Genomic DNA, 20,119 nt, shown 5'->3' with positions numbered 1-20,119 from the left:
GAAGAACTTTGAACATCTGTCTGCTGAGCCCTTCACATTGACCCCTTGGGTACAATGAGGGCTCCTCCCTATGACACTGATGTACTGAGAAGCACTGGCTGTAAAAGGGCCCGGGAGGCCTGATGCCTCCTGGATGGGGTGACACGATCTCCTTTAGGCATGGCCACGTAAGGATTCCTGCTTGAATTCTGGCTGATCAGTCATGCCCTGTGGGGTGGGGAGAGACCACAGTGTAGCCTTGGAGAAGAAGGGCCTTGTAGGAGAGAAATCACGAGGTGCCAAAGCCTCATCTGAAAGGTGTCAAATCTCTGGGCAAATACTGCAAAGGAGGGACTCCAACATCTTCCTGCTGGTACATTTGGCTTCTGCAGGCAGTGGCAGTGAAGAGTTTCCTCCATGGAGGCACTGGAGCCTCCAGTGCCCGGACAGAGCTCTAGGCTGTGATGCACAAGTGCCTGCAAATTCTGGGCAAGTTCTGTGGTGACGAGCCACAGGCACTCGCAGCCCTTGGTGTGCAAAGGAGAGCCCAGCGGCTCCTGCTCTCGCAGTGCAGGAGGGGAGGCTACAGGGGAGAGCAAGGGGCACAGCCTTGCCTCCTGCTGCAGGAAAGTTTCTCAGCATGGGAGCTGGCTTGGCTGCTGTAGCCAGAGCACCGCAGCAGCCTGCTCCCTCCTGGGCTTGGCCGCAGCAAGGGAAGCCGTCGCTGCTGAGGGGTCAGCACTGGGGCCTGCCCTCAGGAGCCCTTTCTCATACCTTCTCCAGGCAGAACCTTGTCGAGACCACAGTGCTCTTCTCCATCACTGACATTTTGACATTAGGGACTTATAGGAGATGTGAAGGTGGGGGGTAGCCTCAGCTGCAGTGACTATGAGTTAGTGGAGTTCAGGATCCAATGAGGAGGAGGCAGGGCTGTCAGTAGCCTTGCAACAATAGACTTCAGGAGGGTCAACTTAAGTCTCTTCAGAGACCTCCTCGGAAGAATCCCATGGGCTAGAGCTGTAGAAGGAAGAGGGGCCCAAGAGAGCTGGTTGGTTTTCAAGCGGCACTTCCTCCATGCCCAGCAACAGTGCATCCCTGTGTGTAAGAAGTCAGGCAGAGGGGGCAGGAGACCTCCGTGGATGAGCAGGGAGCTTGTGGCAATGCTCAAGCAGAAGAAGGCGGTATACAGAATGTGGAAAAAAAGGTCAGACGCCCTGGGAGAAATACCGGAACGCAGTCAGGGAATGCAGAGACGTGACAATGAAAGATAAGGCACATTTGGAACACAATCTGGCAAGGGACGTTAAAAATAATAAGAAAAACTTCCTCGAATATATTAACAGCAAAAAGAAGATTAGGGAAAAGGCGGGTCCATTGGTGAAGGGGATGGGCACCCTGGTTACAAATAACACAGAAAAAGCAGAGTTGCCGAATGCGTTCTTTGCTTTGGTGTTTACCAAGGGCAGCCCTTTAGAGTCCCAGGCCCTAGGGACAAGACAAGAAGCCTGGAGAGAGGAAGTCTTGCCTTGGTTAGAGGAAGATGGGGTCAGAGAGCACCTAAGGAAACTCAATACCCACAAATCCATGGGCCCTGATGGGATGCACCCCAGAGTTCTGTGGGAGCTGGCGGATGTCATAGCTAAGCCGCTCTCCATCATCTTTGAAAGATCCTGGAGAACGGCGGAGGTGCTGGAGGACTGGAAGAAGGCCAATGTCACACCAGTCTTCAAAAAAGGCAAGAAGGAGGACCCAGGCAGCTACAGGCCAGTGAGCCTCACCTCCGTCCCCAGAAAAGTGATGGAACGGCTCATACTGGCTCTTGTCTCCAGGCACATGGAGGACAAGAAGGTGCTCAAGAGTAGTCAGCGTGGATTCAGCAAGGGGAAGTCTTGCTTGACTAACCTGATAGACTTCTATGGTGGAATGACCGGCTGGATAGATGAGGGTAGAGCGGTGGATGTCGTCTATCTCGAGTTCACCAAGGCTTTTAACACTGTCCCTCACAACATCCTCCTGGGCAAGCTCCGACAGTGCGCGATAGATGAGTGCACAGTGAGGTGGATTAGGAACTGGCTGGATGGCAGGGCCCAGAGGGTGGTGATCAGCGGTGCAGAGTCTAGTTGGAGGCCTGTAGCTAGCGGTGTCCCCCAGGGGTTAGTCCTCGGTCCAGTCCTGTTCAATTTATTCCTCAATGACCTGGATGAAGGCACAGAATGTTCCCTCAGCAAGTTTGCTGATGATACCAAACTGGGAAGAGTAGCTGATACCCGCGAGGGCTGTGCTGCCATCCAGAGGGACCTGAACAGACTGGACAACTGGGCAGTGAAAAACCTCATGCAATTCAACAAGGCCAAGTGCAAGGTCCTGCACCTGGGGAGGAATAACCCCAGACACCAGTACAGGCTGGGGACTGACCTTCTGGAGAGCAGCTCTGCAGAGAGGGATCTGGGCATCATGGTGGACGACAACTTGACCATGAGGCAGCAGTGTGCCCTCGTGGCCAAGAATGCCAATGGGATCCAGGGGTGCCTTAAGAAGAACATCTCCAGCAGGTCGAGGGAGGTGATCCTGCCCCTCTACTCAGCCCTGCTGAGGCCACATCTGGAGTATTGTGTCCAGTTCTGGGCCACACAGTACAAGAGGGATGTGGAGCTGCTGGACAGAGTCCAGTGCAGGGCTACAAGGATGATCAGTGGCCTTGAACATCTGCCCTATAAGGAGAGGCTGAGGGAGCTGGGCCTGTTCAGCCTGGAGAGAAGAAGGCTGAGAGGGGATCTAATCAGTGTCTATAAGTACCTCAAGGGAGACAGTGAGGAGGATGGTGTTGGCCTCTTTTCCCTGGTGGCCACTCACAGAACTAGAGGTAATGGCCAGAAACTGAAACACCAAAAGTTCCACAGGAACTTAAAGAAAAAATTCTTAACAGAGAGGGTGACAGAGCACTGGAACAGGCTGCCCAGAGGGGTTGTGGAGTCTCCTTCTCTGGAGATCTTCAAAACCTGCATGGACGCAGCCCTGTGCCATGTGCTGTAGGTGACCCTGTGTGTGCAGGGGGGTTGGACTAGATGACCTCTAGAGGTCTCTTCCAACCTTAAGCATACTATGATTCTGTGATTCTATACCATTGTCAACTCATGCATGGAAGAGTCAGCTGGTGGGTCTTCAGTTTCTTGGATTATTTTGCCAGGGTTGAAAATCCACCCCTACTCTTTTTTTTTTTTTGACCTGTCTCTTCAGAAACATTGACATTCAAGCTGGTGTCCAGAATATCAGGCCCCCAGCAGCCTCCGAGGCCAGCCCAGAGGGGTGGCAAGGGCTGCCGTTGGCGGTGGGAGCTGTGCAAATGGCTGCAGCCTGGTGGCAGCCCCACACTCAGCAGCCCATCCTGGCTGCAGGTGCCAAGGCTGGTGCAGCACGTGGAGAAACGTCCGCACTGCCACAGACACGTCTGCGTGGCCGGGCACGGACCTTTCTGCTGCCGAGCAGCATGTGCCCGGGCAAGAAGGTCTCCAGCCTGCTGCATCCACCCCTCAGGTGTGCGCCCCTGAAGGGACACCCACTGCCCCTCCCCAGCGGGGTCACAGGTGGCCTCAGGTGACAGCGGGACCCTTTGTGACTGCGCTGCTGTGACATCCTGGCCCGGCGGGCTCAGCCCGCAGTGTTCGGGACGACGGCAACGGGAGAGGACGGGAGCGAAGGTGCTGGCCAAAAAGCCCCCTGAGCGCACCCAGGAATTTCCCCATTGCCCCCGGGCAGCTCCGCAGAGTTTGGCCACGCGGCCAGGATGGCGGAGCGACTCCCCAGCCACCGCTCGGTGGCTGCTGAGGAGGAGGAGGATGGGGCGGTTGCAGCGAGCGTGTGCGACCTGGAGCCCCACTCGAGCCGCGCGCCCGAGGAGGAGCCGTCGGGTGAGTGCGGGGGCAGCGCTGGCCGCGCCGGGGGCCACGAGCTCTCGCTGTGCGGCCGGCAGCAGCGTGCGCTGGGGCAGAGTGCTCCGCTGCCTCCTGCCCTCTCCACGCCAGCCCTGCAGCTCTGCCCGCTCTCTTTCCTCATCAGCTCCTGGTGCGGATCTGCCTGGAGAGGAGGCAGAGGAAGCCCTGGAGCACGTGCGTGCCTTTCTCAGGCGTGGAGGGAAGGTGAGTGTCGCCATCCCGCTCGGGGCTGCACCGGTGTCTCCTGCAGGCTCCCTCGGGGCGCTCCACGCTCAGATGGCCCCACGTGGCCGCTGGCGCTGGGGGCTGCTCCCTCGCAGGTGCCCACGTGTCGCTGCAGCCCCTGCCATGCGCTGGTGCTGCTGGCCGTGCGCCTGCCCCTCTTATGCTCTCTCTTTGTCCCTCTGCTCCTGGCAGCAGGAAGAGGCCGAGAAGCTGCAGTTTCTGGCCTGCATCTGCACCCTCTGCACAGCGTCCTGCTCGCCTAGCCTGCCTGCTCTGCTGCTGCGCCAGGAGCTGTGGCAGTGCAAATCCCAGCTGGCAGAGGCGCTGGAGGTGAGGGCACATGGGACTCCCAGAGGCCTGCTCGGGAGGGCACCGGCCCAGTTCTGCAGGCAGAAGAGTGCGGGGAGGTGTGGGGTGCTGGCTGGTGGGCACAGCCACTTGTGGGGCCCTGGCAGCTCCCTACAAGTCTTCCCGCTTGTGCTGTCCAGGTGCTGCTGCAAGAGGAGCCCAGGAACCACCTGGGCACAGCAGTGCGGCAGCAAGTCATGCTCAGCATCAGTGCCATGAGGTAGCTGCCCCAGAGCCTGGCTTGGCCACAGCCTCCCCAGCAGATATCCCAGAGGGCCCCAGTCCTGGCGGGGAGCCTTCCCTCATCCTGAGGGAGCATCCCATTGGTATCTGGTGACACCAAGAGGGTTGGAGCCAGGAGAGCAGAGAGGGCCCTGGAGCTCTCCCGTGGGTGCGGGCCTTTCCCCAGGGGTGAGTTGGGAGGTGGGGAGGTCATTGGGCCCTACCTGCCAACTGTGTCCTCTGTCCCTGCACAGCATGCCGGTGAGAAGAGGTGACTCTCTATGGGGCTCCCTCCCCACCTGACGTGGCTATCACTCCCAAGCCCTGGGTGCATCCCCCTGCCCAGGACAGAAGGGTGTTGCTGGCTGCTTCAGCCCCAGGGACTGAAAGGCCCCCCTCTGTGCTTGCAGCAAAGCTGGGCTGCTTCTGGAGAGCGAGCTGGAGAGCCTGCTGGAAGCCTGCTTCTCCAGCGTCTTCTCCCTGCCTCCAAGGGAGCATCTGGATCCTGCTCTTTACTCCCAGGTGGGTGCTGGCTGCTTAAGTGAGGCTCAGGGCAGGCTCCCAGCTTGCCTCTCCCTCGCCCATGCCCTCTTCCCCTTGCCCTGGACAGGGCCATGGGCAGTGTCACCAGGCTGCGCCCTGTGCAGCAGCAGCTCCCCTGGCCTGGGGGCTCTCCTGCCCTCAGCACTACTCTACATGTGCCCCTGGCACAGGAGGAATTCAAAGCCCTCTCTGACAGCTGTGGGGCAATGGGGAAGAAGTGCCTCAACCCTCTGTCCCCCTTGCAGCTGCTGGATGCCATGGACAGCATGCTGAAGACCTTGATGCTTGGCAGCCCTTCCTCCAGCATCATGGACATGAAGACCATCCTGCAGGTCTGCTATTTGCCAGGAGCAGAGTTGTCAGCTCCAGGGCCCTGTGGTGGGACAGGGGGGAGTTGTCCAGCAGCCACTGGAGAGAGCCCAGTGCTGAGAAGGGACAAGCTCCCTCATGGGAATGGGGATCCCCACAGTTCTCCTGTGCGAGCCCAGTGTCCCTTGGCTACAGCCAACATCCCCTCCTCCTCAACCTGCTCCTGCACTCATTACAACCCCCATGGGCTCCTGCTGTCACATCAGGCCTGTCTGGGAGATTTGCCCCACAGTCACAAAGGACTCTGGATGCAAGATCCCCTCTCCGGGCTCTGCCGGTGCTCTAAGGCACAAACCTGCCAGGCATTTTCTGGGACACAGGACAGAGCAGCAGCTTTTCTCCTTGCAGCTCCTACTGCCCTACGCTGAGTGCCGGCAAGCAGCTGTGCACGAGAGGGCTGTGGGACGCCTTGTGAAGCTGGGGGATCTCCTGACCAGCTCTTCTTTGGTGTCGGTAAGGAGCCCGTGGTGCAGGCAAGCTGCAGGCACTGCCTGTCCCTTGTCAGCATGAGGCCGTGTCCTGTAGCTCCAGGCTGCCTCCAAGGGAAGCCACCAAGGCTCTGGCTCAGTTGGGATCCAAGCCTGCAAGGAGCGTGGGCCCAGGGCTTTGATCCTGAGCGCTGCCCCTCCGGCCTAGTGTCAGCACTGCTTCCCTCCCCCAGGTGCGCGAATGCTTCCAAGTTGGCGGTGCCAGCTGTGGCAGCTTCTTGGAGAAGAGCGTGCCAGTCCTGGGGCAGCTGGTGGGACATCTCACCCTGTGCGGTGCCTGCAAGGATGAGGGGAGCAGTGACGAGGCTGCAGAGGCCCTGTGGCACCTCTATGAGTTCCTCCTACAGGGAGAGAGTAAGAATTTCTGTGTGGTTGCAAGCAATTCCCCTTGCCCACCCCTTGCAATAGGCCCAGCACCTCCCTGGGCGTCCTGCTGCCCACTCTTTCCTTCTAGGGCCTTTTTGCCTGCCAGGGGCTATTTGTCACAGACGCCTTCCGTGGGCCGTGTCCAGCTGTGCAACCTTCATGCCAAATGCCCTGTGTTTCCCTTCCTGTGCAGGCAGGGAGCCGTCACAGGAGAGTGCCTGGCAGCAAGAGCTCCGAGAGGAGTGGGAAACTGCAGGCACCTTGAGGCTTTCCCGGTCCAGGGACACCAGGGAAATGAGCAGGGTAAGGAGCACCTCCCTGGCTGGGGGACCCCAGCTGTGGGGTCAGCCTGCAACGTGGACGCAGAGAGAGGTGGCTGCCAGGTGGGGCTGAGGAGAGGGCTTGCACTTTCCTTAGGCCAGGACTAGCCAGGGGCTTCCTTCCTGCATCCTGCAAGCCCTGCTTCCCTGCAGGAGCAGTGGGTGGGGACCTTAACCCCAAGCACCCAGGCCCATCCCAGCACCATCACCCAAGCCAGCAGAGCCCCAGCTCCTGGCTTGGAGGGACTCGCTGCCCGATGTCGCTCTCAGGGCCACGTGCTGCTCAGCCAGGCAACACAGTTGGGAGCCTGGCTGTGACATCTCTCTCGGGGCTGCCTTCTTTTGTGCCCTAGATGTTTGGGAAACACCTCCATCCGGATGAGAAGGCAGAGGCCATCCTCGTAGCCATCAGGGGCATGAGAGCCTGCAGCAGCTACGACACGCAGGCGGCTGCTCACATGCTGGACGAGCTCGTCACAGATGACGCGTGCCTTTTGGAGCATGTGAGTAGCCTGCGGGTGGCACAGCCGGGGTTCAGGCCCTTTGGGGGCTTGTTTTTCCCCTGAGTGCTCGTGTACCAGGCACCCAACTGCCTCTGTGGCCATCCCAGAGTGGTGGCAAGGGCAGACCTTCTCCGCGGGAGCTGTGCAAAGGGCTGCAGTGTGGCAGCAGCCTCACACTTTGCCATGTGGTCTGCAGGCACCAAGGCTCGTGAAGAACATGTGGGAAAACATCCTGGCCGTGCGAGATGCATCTGCACGGCTCAGCCTGGACAGAGCTCTTCTCCTGCTGAGCAGCACATGCCCAGACAAGGTGGTTGCGAGCCTGCTGAGCTGCTGCCCCTCATGTGACAGGTCTGTGCTGGCCAGGGGCAGTGGGCAGGGACAGGGCTGCGGCCTCGCAGGCCACGGGGCTGCAGCCGCGGCAGCCGCTGACAAAGCGCTCTGGGCCTGCAGCGCCGCCAGGGCCATGTGGAAGGTGCTGGTGTCCAGGCCTGGCGCCGCGGAGCGGGTGCTGCCGGAGCTGCTCGTTGCGCTGGAGGACTGGTGGCTGCCCGAGGAAACGGCCTCGCCTGTCTCTTCCCTGGCCGTAAGTTTGTGGAGGAAGCCCCGCTCTCCCCTCGGGCTGCCCTTGTCCCTGCGAGCGAGAGGCAGGGCTCCCGCTGCCCTTCTCCATGCAGCCCCAAGCCGGGGCTCCGCGGGACGCACGGGCCCAGCACGGGACGGGGGGCTACAGCTGGCAGGGCCTGGCCAGCGCCAGCTTGGTGGGCTGCTGGGCCTGCTTGGGGCCCTCTGCACACCCAGACACACGGAGCTGGCCTGAGCAGCTGGCTGTCTCCCTCTGCCTCTGCATGGCCCTGCCTCGTGCAGCACGTGCTCAACCTGCTCTGGGGACAGGACTGGGGGCCAGGGCCACGTTAGGGTTCCAGGCAGCAGAAACATCATCAGGGCCAAGTCAGGGGAACCAAGGTAGCTTCCAGGCTACATGTGGCCCTCCAGGGGGATATCCTCACTGCCCAGGAAGGCTTGTGGTGGCTTTGTGGCACCCAGGCGCCGAGCCCCAGGAGCTGCCATGGCTCTGCTCTGGCCAGGCAGGCCAGGCAGCCCCTCCTGCTTCTGCCAAGGTGCAGGGCACTGCTAGGAGCCTCACCGCCGAGCTCCAGCAGCACGGGAGGGACATGTCAGCAGCAAGGGCTGTCTCTGGGCTTTTTCTGCAGGCAACGCGTGTGCTCCAGGAGATCCTCCACCAGCCCCACTGCCTGCACGTGCTAGGGGCGTTCTTCCCCCAGCTGCTGCTAGCGCTGCTCTTCCAGAGCTCTTTCCTGGCAGCGCTGGAGCAGGAGCAGTCGGACGCGCTGTGGGGGAGATGCAGAAGGGAGGAGTCCACGTGCAGCAGTCCCGTGAGGTGCTCCATCACATCCCGGCCGTGCCTTGCAGGCAGGGCTGCAGGCAGGGCCAGGGGTGCGAGTGTGAGCGAGTGTTTTCTCTGCACACAGGCTTGCAGTGCAGACCATGAAAGCACTGCTGTGCCGTGCCGGCTACGAGAACGTGGTGCTGGCCATGGCAAGGAAGGGCAGCTGGGACATGCTCCTGCACGCTGAGACCCATCACCAGGGAGTGGGTTTGCTGGCCAGGTGAGAGCCCCTGTCTCCCCGCTCTGCTGCAGCATTTCACCCCTGCGCACAGGGTGACTCTCAGAACCCACAGGGGTGCCCAGTTCTCCACGCAAAGGTGGCTTTGTTCTGTGCATGGTGGCCCAAGGGCTGTGATGGGAGGAAGTGAGGGTGCAGTCTCAGGAGAGCTCTGCCTGGGTTGCTCAGGCCTCACAGTGCCTTCTTCTCTCCACCAGAGAGATGAGGAAGAGCCCAAGAGCGCTGCGCCTTCTGCTGTTCCAACAGCTGGCAGTGCTGCTCTTGGGCGAGGAGCCCTGCACAGAGATCCCTGCCATGGCTTTCCTGGTGGAGGTGAGCCTCATGTGGGCACTGCCCTTCTGGGGTGCTTCTAGCTCCAGTGCTGTCTGCTAGCCCCAGCTGTGGGATGGAGGGCAACGAGCACAAGTGGAGCAGTGGGTGTTCTGCCATGAGTCCCCTCAGCCTTCACCCCTCTGCAGCGGGCTCCTTCTTGTCCCCACGTGTTTTTGATGTCTCTTTGTGTCGCGTCTCTGTCGAAGGGTTCCTCCAAAGCATGAGGACAGGAGGCTGGTGCAGGGAGGGGAGGAGCAGGCCAAAGCTGTGCCCTGCGCTGTGCCCTGAGGCCCCAGGCAGGGAGGGAGGTCCCAGGGGCTCCCTGCAGTCACTGCTGCCTTTGGGCCAGCCTTCCTCTGAGCCCGCTGCCCTTGCCCTGAGCTACATCTGGGATCCAGTGGTGTCCGACACAGGCAGTGCTGCGGCCATTGCCACCTTCTTTGTGCTGTGCATTGCAGCTGCTGGCCTGCAGTGACCTTCAGGCGGATGAAGATGTCTTCCTGGGAATCTCTGTGGTGTCCCTGAAGAGTCACAGCAGGGTAATGCATAAGCTGGGACTCAGAAGCCTCCTCGTGCTGTGCAACAGACAGGAGATGGTGAGCAGGGCATCACAGGGGGGAAGCTGTGTGAGCTGGGCGCTGGGTGCTAGGGAACAGGCTAGCTTGGACTTTGCTGGGCCTCGGGAGCTGAGGGGGCTGCAGATCTCAGCCCAGCACCTAGCAAGCTGTGTTTGATAGGGTGTGAGACTGAGGGAAGCTGCTGTCTAATAAGGTGCCAGGGTAGTCTTTTTTTTTCTTTTTTTTTTTTTTTTAATTGAACTTGTATTTCCCACATACAGGTCAGAAAAATGCATGTCCTGATGCCTCTGCTCATGAGTCACTTGCAGGACGAGGACAGGGACATGAGCAGCCAGGCCCTTCTTGTGCTCAGCCATGTGGTCCGTGTCCTGGAGAGACCAACACTCATGGACATGGCTCCAGAGCTGGCTGAGAAACTCCTGCCACTCTTTGAGGATGTAAGGCGGGGGGCAGAGCCGTGGGGCTGGCTGGTGTGTGGGAGGCTGCCAGGAGCCTTTCTGCCCAGGGCCCTTGGGATACTGTCCTGTGCTGCCCATGCTGTCCTGGGCTGCAGGGCTGCGTTGCACCAGTGCAGCCTGTGCAGGAAGCTGCCACGTGTGGTGCCAGTGCTGACGAGTTCTCTCTTCCTTGCCACCAGGAGCGCGAGCACACACGAAAGCTCTCCATGCAGCTCTTCAGCAAGCTCGTGGAGACATCAGCGGGCAGGGCAAAGGAGGAGATGAAGCAGCATGTGCACACCAGCACGCTGCCACTGCTCTTCCATCTTCAGGATGAGAGCCCCAGTGTGGTCGAGGTATGGCTGAGCAATGGGACATGCTGGGGAACCGAGTAGCCACGTTGGGAATAGCCGTGGGAGGTAGTCCTGGCTGAGTCCTGCCTGGGGCTGCAGCCCTTCAGCCTCCTGCTGGCCTTGGCTGCAGCTCAGCAGCTCTCAGGAGTCTCTGCTGTGCTGCCTGTTCAGGACAGAGTGGCTCAGGTGGTGCTTGCTCCATGTTTCTGCTCAGCGAGGGGGGCCAAGGACCCCAAAGCAGATTCAGTGCCCTGCTGCTGCCCCTTGCCATGAAGGGCCAGCAAATGCCCTGAGTCTTGTCAAGAGGAGGGTAGTGGGGGGACACAGGCTCTTGTCCCATGGGCTGCGGTGGCATCTCCCCATTTTTTCCATGTGCAGGCTGCTCAGGAAGCCCTCCTTGGTGCCGCCAAGCTCCTCAAGTGGAAGGAGCTGAGGCGCTTGGCTCAGAGCCAGCAGACTTGGCTGATCAGCAAGTGCCTGGTAAGGACAGTCCCCAGGCTGCAGTCCGAGCCTGGAGCAGCTCTTTCCTCCTCCGTGCCCAGTGTGTGTGGCTGGCGGCTCCGGGTGCAGGAGCAGCCCTCGCGGGCTCTTCTGCAGGCTCCTCTGCCTTTGCTGAGCCCTGGGATGCTGAAGCTGCCCCTGGCACAGCTGGGCCTTGCAGCAGGAGGGCCCCTCAGCGCGCCTGGGCAGCAGCCGTCCCTCTGCTGCCTCCAACGCTGGCTCGGCACTGCCCAGCCTCTGCGGGGGGTCCTGAGTGTGGTGGCAGGGGGAGGCGGCTGCTCCTGGGGGAAGGACGGCGAGAGGATGTTGTGTGCTGAGCCTTGTGCTCTCCCCAGCTGGCCGGGAGCAGGGGCAGGAGGAGGGCGGACGAATACCTGCGCCAGAGCCTGTCCTACCTGGAGAGCAGCCAGGAGTCCCTGCGCGAGGCGGCCGTGCGGTTTCTGGGTGAGCCCCGAGCCCTGGGCTCCATCGCTGTCCTGGGACAGCTCGGCCTCAGCCTCGGCGGCTGCACTTGCAGCAAAAGCAGCCCCGTGGCTGCTGCAGCCCCCGTGCCTGAGGCAGCGCCGGGTGCCTGGAGGCTCCAGCCGCCCTCAGGCATCTCTGCCCGCAGCGGTGGGGCTGGCGGGAGCCCCTCGAGCAGGAGCCCTGTGGGTGACACTGGGGAAAGGGGACTGGGGTGAGCCCGGCCCGAGGGGACGGGGGTGCCTGGCCAGGGGGGCAGGACTGAGGGGAACAGCTTTGAGCAGCAGGATTTATGGGGCGCTGTGTGTGTGCCTAGGGCATGCTGGGCAGTGCAGCGGGGAGCAGAGCAAGGAGACGGTGGAGGCCATCTGTGAGAGTGAGTGAGGGCAAGCGGGGGTCACACGGGGCTGGGGGGATGAAGAGAGACCCTGTCCAAGGAGCTCCCATCCCTGCATAGGTGAAGAGGGCTCTGCTGCCCGAGAGGAGCGGAGCAGGGGTGCTGTGGGGAGAGCAGAGAGAGATTTCAGGCACCTTGGGCACATTCCTGGGCAGCTGGATTAGCCAGCTAATCCATTAGAGCCCCTGGGTCCATCCTGGCTGTGGCAAGAGCTGGGTGGGACTGGTGGTGTTAGGAGGAGAGGCCTAGGGCCTGCGGGGATATGGGGGCTTCATCTGAGCTCGTGCTTCCCTCCTCAGCCCTGAAAGGCCTGCAGGAGGACAGCAGCCCATCCATCTCTTCCCTGGCCACCCAAACCATGCTGATCCTGAGTGCTGCAGGGAAGGGGGCTGCATCCACGGGCACCCAGGAAGGCCTGTGCAACCACCTGAGGAGAGCGTGGGAGAGGCGGCGCTGCCCTCTGCAAGGTGTCAGTCTTTGCTGCTGGCGCTCGGCCACGTCCTGATGCCAGGCTGCTCTGCGCGCAGGCCTCATTAAAGAAACGATCCTGTCTCTTCACCGTGTGTCGTGTCTTTTCTTTGGCAAACCAAGGAGTAGAAAACGCAGGTTGTGAAGGGATTGGGGTCCCCCTCTTAGAGGAGTTGGGCACGTGCTCTCTGCAGCAGGCTGCAGCCAATAACCTGACCCCTTGCTACCCCTCACAGCAGTCAGCAAAGCCTCTCCCACCCCCCAGCTTTACCCTTACATAGAATCATAGAATCATAGAATGCTTAAGGTTGGAAGGGACCTCTAGAGGTCATCTAGTCCCTGCACATGCAGGGTCATCTAGAGCACGTGGCACAGGACTGCGTCCATGCGGGTTTTGAAGATCTCCAGAGAAGGAGACTCCACAATCTCTCTGGGCAGCCTGTTGCAGTGCTCTGCCACCCTCACTGTTAAGAATTTTTTCCTTAAGTTCCTGTGGAACTTTTGGTGCTTCAGTTTGTGACCATTACCTCTAGTTCTGTCGGTGGCCACCAGGGAAAGGAGGCCAGGACCATCTTCCTCACTCCCTCCCTTGAGGTGCTTATAGACACTGATCAGATCCCCTCTCAGCCTTCTCTTCTCCAGGCTGAACAGGTCCAGCGCTCTCAGTCTCTCCACACAGGACAGATGTTCCAGGCTCCTGATCATCATCATCCTTGTAGCCCTGCGCTGGACTCTCTCCAGCAGCTCCATGTCCCTCTTGTGCTGTGGAACCCAGAACTGGACACAATACTTCAGATGTGGCCTCAGCAGGGCTGAGTAGAGAGGCAGGATCACCTCTCTCGACCTGCTGGAGATGCTCTTCTTAATGCACCCCAGGATCCTATTGGCCTTCTTGGCCATGAGTGCACCCTGCTGCCTCATGGTCAACTTGTCATCCACCATGACGCCCAGGTCCTTCTCTGCAGAGATGCTCTCCAGAAGGTCAGTCCCCAGCCTGTACTGGTCTCTGGGGTTATTCCTCCCCAGGAGCGGGACCTTGCACTTGGCCTTGTTGAATTGCACAAGGTTTTTCACTGCCCAGTTGTCCAGTCTGTTCAGGTCCCTCTGGATGGAAGCGCAGCCCTCGGGGGTATCAGCTACTCCTCCCAGTTTGGTATCATCAGCAAACTTCCTGAGGGAGGGCTCCGTCCCTTCATCCAGGTCATTGATGAATAAATTGAACGTATATAAGTTATAAACTTATTTAGAATATAGGTGAAGATCAAAGTACATAGGAATATAAACTCTTAATTATATAGGTTAAGATCAATATACATAAAAGCATAGAATTACAAACATCACTATATTTATTCCCTGCCGCACCAAATATTTACAAATGATTCATGATTCACTCTGATGGCTCAATGGTTTTTGACTCCTGGACTTGGCTGGAATTCTCCTGTGGCTGTGACTGCTCTGTTGTCAATGAGACTTTACATCTTTTGCTGGTAACCAGCGAGCACCTGTGGGAAGGAGAACACACACATATCCCCTTCCCCATGTTATTAGTTCTATGGAACCTCTCTCTGGTAGTTCTCCAAATTCTTTATATCATCCATTTGGTGGAGGTACAACTGCAGGGACCATCTCGAATTGTCAGTCAGCTGCTGGTGTAAGTAACTGAAGATCAGAAGGATTCAAAAAATTAAGGACATATAATGCTTTGTCTAACTGTTCCCGTGGGATAACACTGTGCATAAGGTTTCCTCTTCTTTGTTTTTTTAACATAGCCTTGAGAGTCCCATGGACACGTTCAGTAATGGCTTGTCCAGTGGGGGAATGCGGTATACCTGTAACGTATTGTATACCCCAGTCTTGTAGGAAGACAGAAATTGTTTGTGAAACATAAGCAGGACCAGTATCAGTTTTAATTGCTTTCAGAATGCCCATAGTGGCAAAACATCTTAAGCAGAGGTGTTTCACATTCCATGCCTTTTCTGCAGTACGTGCAGTGGCTACCAGAAACCCTGGGAAGGTATCCACACTAACATGCACATAACACAGTCGGCCAAATGTTGATATATGTGTGGCATCACTCTGCCACAATTCGTTAGCTCGTAAACCTCAAGGACTCACTCCTGTGTATGATGATACTGGTGTAATACATTGACAATCAGGGCATGCACGAAGAATATCTGTGGCTTGTTCTCCGCACAGAGCAAATTGTTTACGTAAGGAAGAGGCATTTTGATGAAAGAAGTGGTGAGATAATCGGGCTTGTTCAAAACTAAGCGGCAGTACTGCTGCCATCATCAATTTGTCTGCCATAACATTTCCTTCAGTTATTGCTCCTGGTAGAGTAGTATGTGACCATTTATATTTTATAATGCATATACATATGCCAATGCATATGCCAGTACATAGATGACATCCTAATAGGGGGTGATTTTCCCAAAAAGGTTGGGAAAGTAGCCACAGCAGTATGGCAAATCCTACTTGAAGCTGACATTGAGGTACCACCTGAGGAATGCCAGGGACCAAGCAAAGAGGTAAAATTCCTAGGGACTTGGTGGATAACTGGCAGTGCAGGGATTCCTGCAGATACCTTAAGAAATATTGAAGAGCAGCAAATGCCTAGCTCAAGGAAAGAATTACAAGGATTGACGGGAACTTTGGGATATTGGAGAAAGCACCTACCTGGATTTTCTATCACTGCTCGTCCATTATATTCACTCTTAAGGAAAGACAAACCTTGGAAGTGGGAATTAGAACACAAGGAGTCAGCCAAAACTCTGACTGGAGAATTAGAAACATTTCAGTCGCTGCGACCAGAACAACCCCACGACCCTCTTACAGCTGAATGGCGTTTCACTGAACATGCTACTTACAGTAAGTAACAGTAAGTTACTGTAAGTTAGTAACAGTAAGTTATTCACTGTAACTTACAGTAACTTATTTACAGGCTGGCCCTGATGGAACAAAAAGATATTTATTGTTTAGCTTGACTGCATTTAAAGAAAGGGAACTACAACATTCTGAATGGGAGAAAAAGGACTTTTATCCTTAGTCTGAGCAGTTAAACAGGTTGAGAAAATACATCAAGGACAACCCGTGCAAACTAGAGGATCGTTTCATTTACTAGAAGCAATCCTAAAGGGGACTGCTGCCCCAGAAGGAATGGCACAAAACCCCACTACCACAAAATGCTGTGCCTACCTAACAGGAGTTGCAGAAAATATGCAGCTAACTGAAGGGCAAACTAAAGTTTCCAAATTGCAGATGCCTGTAAAAACAGACCCATTAGCATTGGGACAGGCTCTTAAACCTTCACCAATTTTGAACATACCACCCCTAATCGATGGAACACCAACAGAAACATGTGGTTTAGAGATGCTTCACCAAAAAGGGTAAATGGTAAATAGCTATAAAAGGCTGTTGCATTAAATATTACCACAGGTGAAGGCAGTGCACAAGTAGGAGAGTTAAGAGCAGTAGTTTTAGCCACACAGAATGGAGCAAGGTATGCTCCTATGCTGCGTGGGCTGGTGCCACACAATGGCTTTGTGGATGGGAAGCTCTTAACCGGGAAGGAAATAGAACCCCAGGTTGGAGCCCAGGCCTGCAAGAGCAGGGAGCCTGGAGCCAGCAGGCCAGGGCAGGGGCTGCAGGGGATGGGGGCAGAGCCATCCTCTTTCCCATAGCACATTTTGTGGCCTGGCTCATGGGCAAACTAGCACAAGGCCTCAGTGTGCACAAAATGCGCTCAAAGCTGAAGCGCAGCTGGGGCTGGAGCTTTGCAGAGCGTAGGGTCCTTTCCTTGCCCTGGGGTATCTCAAGAGAGCATGCTTTGGGCCAAAGCTGCCCTCATCCTCTCCTCTGTCTCCTTTCCCCACCTCCTTATTCCTGTGTTCCAGGCTGCTGGAAGGAGAGAACATCCTGCCCCTCATCAGGACAATGTGGCTCTTGGAGGATGTCAGGCTGCCCTCTTCGCCTGTCTCCATAATCAAGAGACATGCACAGAGGCCGAACAACCACAGCAGCTTCGTTGTGGGAAGCTGAAGAGAGGGCTGAACGAGTTCAGCAAGAACGGGGCCAGCTCGTTCCTGAGGGGCTAGGGATAGGGATAGGGAAAGGCTGGGAAAGGCTGTTGGCAGCCCCAGGACTTGAGTGTCACACAATTCCAGCAGAGCAAACGGGCCCTGCGCAGGAAAGCCCACAGCCCCCACGGAGCAGGAGGACCTGCCTTGGTGACGTGGTCCCTGTCTGTGAGGCTGCAGAGGGACAGAGCAGCCTCTATGGTGGTCCCCAGCATGGGGCCGTTCCTGGCAGGAGGCAATTTCTGCAGCAGCTCCTGAGGGGAGACTGCACACACCCCCTTCCTGCCATCCCTGAGCGTGTCCCAGCCCTGATGGACCCTCTGCTCACCCATGGGCTGGGGCACTCAGCTCTGCATCTCACAGCCCCGTGTCCCTGACACCCAAGAGCTGCCCTTTGCCCGTGGCCTGGGCACTGCGGGGACTTGTTGTCTCAGGCCCCTGAGAGCGTCAGGGCTGCGGCACCTTCCTCTTTGGGTATCCCCTGAGCCACGTTCCAAGGGAAATCTGAGAGGGAACTTTTTGCTGGTGCTCCCCTGCACCTGGAGCCTGAGAAGACGGCTCTGCACAGACATAGCTGCAGCGGGGATGCTTTTGTGCCTGAGCTCCCTGGGAAAAAACACACAACACCCAAAGAATGGCACAGGAATATGTACTTCGACAGCAACATCAACAATGAAAACAACAATGTGTACAATAACCACAACATCAACAATTAAAAGAACAATAAAGATAATAACATCAAAAATAACGGCAATCCAAGCAACAGCAACACTAGTATCAACAATAACAACAGCACAAAGAGTAGGTTAGTGCTGTGAGTCCTGATGAACTGGCCCTTCCTTGCAGCCTCCAGCATGAAGAGAGCCTTGGCTTGCAAGGGAAAGGAGGTGTTGGCCCTCGCAGGGCTCTGCAGGCCCCCAGCCGCCCGACTGGGCCGTGCATGAGCAGTTGGTAACTCGGGGGCTGCTCCAGCTGCTTCCCTCCAAGCTGGTGTTCCTGGTCAGGTCCTCGTGCCTCCTGCCTTCCCCCGGTCAGGGACTGCACGTGTCATGCAGCTCAGGAGAGCCTGGGAAACCTGATGGCCTCCACAGAGGCTTCCTGTGGCCCTGGGAAAAGAGAGGAAGGCAAGCGGTGAGAAACGCTGCGGGGCCTGTTGAACAGGCTCATCTCAGGCTGCTTCGCTCTTGCTGGTCAAGCTGCGAGGGGCCCTGTAGGGCAAGGAGGTGGCACTGTGGAGCCCAGGCCCCCAGAGGAGGCTGAGAGCTGCTGAGGCTCAGAGCAAGGCGGCTGCAAGGGGGACGCGTGCAGGGGCCACAGGAAGGCTGGCCGGGGGACCAGCAGTGCGTGAGGAAGGGCTGCCCTGCTGCAGCCCTGACAAGCCAGAGACAGCAGCGCTGCGGCTGCCTGAGCGGAGGTGCCGAGTGCCTGGAGCCCTTGGAGAGGCCGGCCAGAGCTTTGTGCCTTGTGGTCCTGCTGGCACGGACGGAGGGCTGGCGCCTCTCCAGGGCAGCGGGGAAGCCCCCGCCGCAGGGGCTCGACCCGAGGGACCCGGCTCCCCCAGCAGCCCCAAGGGGAGGGCGGTTCTGCGCGGGCTCTTTGCGGTGGACACAACTTACGCGCCGGCCTCCTAAAGCGCTCCCTGGGGCTGGAGGTGCACGCCCACTGCCACCAGCAAGCCTGCCGAGGAAGAGAAGGGTCAGAAGGAGCTCGTGTGGCTTCCGTGGGGCAGGCAGCTTTGGGGGTGCAGGAGGCAGTGGCCCCTGGCCTGGATGGGAGGCCACGGAGCACCCACTGCTTCTCCTTGCCCTTTGTGGCCTGCCCAGAGCTCTTGTTCCCCATGGCCCCTGCTTGCTCCCAGCCCCACAAGGCAGCACTTCCTACCTGCTCTTCCTTGGTGCCCTCTGTTTCCACCAGGAAAACACACTGCGCGCCGCCATGCCCAATGGCCGGGATCCTGCGGATGTGGCAGGGATGGGGGCTGTTGCGCAGCTCGGGGAGCCTTTCTGGTGGCTTGGGGGTGCATTTCTCTGCCTCCAGGACGTTTCGCGGCTCTCTCTCCCGATGGAAGATGCGGGAGAAGGTGTCCACGCTGCAAGAGAGCAGAGAGAGCCCCGAGGTTGAGCACTGGGCAGCAGCGTCCTTGCTGAGAGCTGCCCCGGGCACCTGGCAGGGCCCCAGAGGCCGCCAGGCCCTGGGCGGCAGCAGCAGCCTGGGCTGGCATTGGCCTCCCGGCTGCCTGCTGAACTTGCCCCAGCTGGGCGGGCAAGTGCCCCCCGACACAGCGTGCGGCTGGCCCTGGAGCAGGGCTGTGCGAGAGCTGCCAGGGGCTTTTTGCCCTCCGCGGAGAGGGTCAGTGTGGGGCAGGTGCACGCGGGCACGGGCAGCTCCCTTGGCAGGGCCCGGGACACTGCTCAAGGGCAGCTGGTGGCCAAGGGTTGGCCCAGGCAGCTCCTGGCTGCAGCTGCCCCTCCACAGAGGCTGAAGTGGCGGCTCAGCCTGGGGCGTCTGGGGCTCTGGGGGCCGGGAGGCTGCGTGAGGGCAGCGCCCTGTGCTGGGTGCGCAGCACGAGCAGCGCTCACCTGTCCTGGGGAGCCCCCAGCTTCCTCCTGCGCTGCCCGCCCTGCTCCAGGCTCTGGTAGTCGGGCGCACGCAGCAGGGGAGGTGCCGGGCGCCGCGCAAGCGTCCGCGGCCCGTTCCTGGCGGGCTCGGGGAGCGCCTGGGACGCATCCCTGGCTCCGCTGCCCGCAGCACGGCCTGGCCTCCGCACGTGCGCCATGCTGCCGCCGTGGCCAGGAGGCGCAGACTGGCGGGCGCCGCGAGCCAGGGCGACAGCACAGCAGCCCCTCCGTTGTAGTTGCCCCGTGCCCTCCTGTCTGGGCAGGCTCCAGCCCCTGCAGATGCAGCCACCACACGAGGCCTGGAGCTGGTTGTGCTGGGCTTGCCTCAGCCACTGCCATGGGGCAGCTTTTGGGATGCCCTCTGTTTCCAGCAGGAAAAGGCACTGCGCGCTGTCCTGCCCAATTAATGCAATGTAGTTCCTTTTTCACCACTGAAGTTGCTAGTAATGAAGCAACCAAAAATCCACTGCCTAAGATAGGATTTCAGTCCAAGAAGTCTTTCAGCTTCAGAAAAAAAAAAAAAAAGAAAGAAAAAGGCTTTGTCTTGTACAGAGCGTCAGAGCCGAGACCAGTTCTCCGCGTTGCCACGGATTGTCGCCCTCTGCCTCCACATCCCAGCTTTTCCCAGGAATGTGGAAGGCTTCAGGAACGGGCAGCTCCTGTAGCAGGGAGGCAGAGCTTGGGGCCGCAGCCCTGCACCCCGCGGCTCTCCCCATACAGGTCCTGGTGCCCGGACACGCGACTGAGGACTCGGTCTGCCCAGGGGCTGCCCGGCCTCGGCGCCCGTCACCCGAAACGTTGACCGGCGCTGCCTGGTGCTCCCCCACCACCCCCAGCTACACAAAATCCAACTTCATGGCACAGAACAGCATTTTGAATCAGCACAGGTTCAAGAGGTTTAAACTGTTTAAAGTTATTTTGTATTCTTTGTAGGAATATCCATAAAAGATCTCAAAGGTATCTGTGTCTGTAC

The 20,119-nt window shown here is 58.6% G+C and overlaps 2 pseudogenes; both read left to right on the top strand.

Moving 5' to 3' along the window:
• The window catches only part of LOC148596071 (polycystin family receptor for egg jelly-like), a 365,012-nt pseudogene that overhangs the window by 212,180 nt on the left and 132,713 nt on the right, over nt 1-20,119 (top strand).
• Nucleotides 8,805-12,349, top strand: LOC148596076 (maestro heat-like repeat family member 5; annotated as a pseudogene).

This window comes from Tinamus guttatus, unplaced genomic scaffold, assembly GCF_059628265.1.
Source record: "Tinamus guttatus ecotype Peru unplaced genomic scaffold, ASM5962826v1 Tinamus_guttatus_pri_ptg000031l, whole genome shotgun sequence".
NCBI lineage: Eukaryota > Metazoa > Chordata > Aves > Tinamiformes > Tinamidae > Tinamus > Tinamus guttatus.
This window is presented reverse-complemented; position numbering and strand designations above follow the sequence as displayed.